At 36.5% G+C, this 2338-nt stretch overlaps 1 pseudogene; it reads left to right on the top strand.

Annotated features, from left to right (window-relative positions):
- Positions 1-261: 261 nt before the first annotated feature.
- LOC145296464 (U2 spliceosomal RNA) lies at positions 262-395 on the top strand (annotated as a pseudogene).
- Positions 396-2338: the final 1943 nt, after the last annotated feature.

Here is a 2338-nt window from a genome sequence, read left to right as displayed (position 1 = left end):
ATTAAAAATCGGCCTTGTGCCTAATTTGCTCGTTGGGGGAGCAAATAAAAACCCTTTTCTTGGCCTTTTGACCAAGATCAAAGTGTAGTATCTGCTCCGACAGATACTGCAAGCAAAGACCATATGTGGGGGCAATCCCACATATAAGACCTTGGTCAATGAAGGGGCACTATTACTATCACTGTTACTATCCAGCTCCCCTACTCCTCACATTAAAAATCGGCCTTGTGCCTAATTTGCTCGGTGGGGGAGCAAAGAAATACCCTTTTCTTGGCCTTTTGGTCAAGATCAAAGTGTAGTATCTGTTCTGCAGATGCTGCACTTCCATTTCTTGTTCTCTTTCGGTGGAGGAGAAATCCTTCACAACTGAGACAATTTTTATTTTTGTACCTTTTCTCCACGTTAAAAAACGACCCTGGTGTCTAACTCTGTCCCGTGGGGAGGCATAGTAAATAGGTACATTCTGTACTTACGTTTGTAACTTTTCCTTGGCCACATGGCTAAGATCAAAGTGTAGTATATGTTCTTAACAGATGCTGCACTAACATTTGTAATGTTTCCTTGGCAATGGGAGAAGAACCCCTTTCATGCAAGTCAGTCCATCGGTCGGTCTGTAACACATTTACATTTTTTTTTTTTAAGCAAAGGGTATGGAGTAACATTTTTGTCCTCCAATTTATTAGAGAGGGACCTATGTTTTAAATGGGTCCGTTTGTCCATTAGTCCGGATGATTGACGGATAACCGTCCATTAGTTTTTCCTGAAATTTTGCCACAAATTATATTTTAATATATAAATTTGCATAGTAAAAAATGTTTTCCTTTTTCTTTTTTTTTCCAAAAAATAATGTTTCGCTTGCAAGGGCTCCAAAAGGGTCAAGAATGGCCAAAACTGACACTTTTTTTCCCGTAACATTTGATCCATCTATTAGATTTTTCTGAAACTTGCCCAAAATGTGGAGGGCATTATTCTTAATATAAATTCAGTAGTGGTGACCCTGGCAAAAGTCTGGTTTGCATCCCCCGGGGATTTTTTGTGCTGAAAACCCCTTTATCTGGCGCATTTTTCATATTTCTCAACAAAAACTTGATATGTCTATATAGTGGTTTCCCATGTTGCTGAATGTAAATATACATGTGTTAAGGTGTAAAACTGCACTGTTTGTCCATTGTCACTGGTATTTGGCATTCAAAGTGTCTCATAAGGGGTAAAAATGTACCAAAATTGCAAATAATGACACTTTTTGCCCATAAATTTTTACCTATCCATTAGACTTTTCTGAAACTTGTCCAAAATGTAACTTTTCCTTGGCCACACAGCTAAGATCAAAGTAGTATTTGTTCTTAACCGATGCTGCACTTGTTTGTAACTAATAAGTAAATGTGTTATGGACGGACCGACCGACCGACGGAGAATAGTTTTATTTTAAAAATGCATACCACAGAATAGGTTTTTTTAGTCGTGTGCAAGCAACTCTATAAGTCACTCAGTCGGTTGGTCGGTCCGTAACACGTGTACTTTTTATTTCTTTTTATATCTATTATACCAGCATTTATTGGTTTTCGGGGTTCCTGAATACGAAAATAACGTTTCAAATTCCCTAAATCCAATAATTTTTGTGATATAAAGTGGGGGATCACTTTTCTGTATTAATTTAATGTAAAATGATCACCCACTTTACAACCAGTCAGTCTCAAAGCCATTCAAGTCATTCTCCAGATCATTCAAGTTGTTTTTGAAGGATTCCAGCTATTTTTTAAGCATTATAGTCATTCTTAAGATCATTCAATACATCCTTAAGTTCATTAAAGTCATTCTTAGTCATTTACTTTTTATTTATTTAAGTAATTTCAGCCCATTTTTCGGTCATTTTAGTTTATCTTTAAGAATTTCATGTTAATCCTACATTCCCACATTCATTCATTACATGAGAGCACGCGACTAGTGGCTGTCAGCCTTATTTTTTCTTTAACTGGAAAGAAGTTTATATGAGTGCAATGGGATATAACATATATTTAAGACTAAGTTATTGCATGGATTTCGATGTGCATTCAATCTCGGTCAATGTTGTGTCAACCTGCTACTATATATATATATATATATATATATATATATATATATGTATATATATATATATATATATATATATAATTACTTCCACAGCAAACAACACCGCAGCCCAAAAGAGGCGTGACAGCCATCAGTTAGACATATCCGAACCCAGGGATCGAAACCCAAACCTCTTGCATGAGAGCCAAGCACACTACCAACTGAGCAAACGCCCCGCACACAAGAAATTCTATTCAATAACACAGATCAAGCAAACCGCAACGAAATC

Source organism: Euprymna scolopes, chromosome 16 (genome assembly GCF_053919585.1).
Source record: "Euprymna scolopes isolate OS-2025 chromosome 16, ASM5391958v1, whole genome shotgun sequence".
NCBI lineage: Eukaryota > Metazoa > Mollusca > Cephalopoda > Sepiida > Sepiolidae > Euprymna > Euprymna scolopes.
This window is presented reverse-complemented; position numbering and strand designations above follow the sequence as displayed.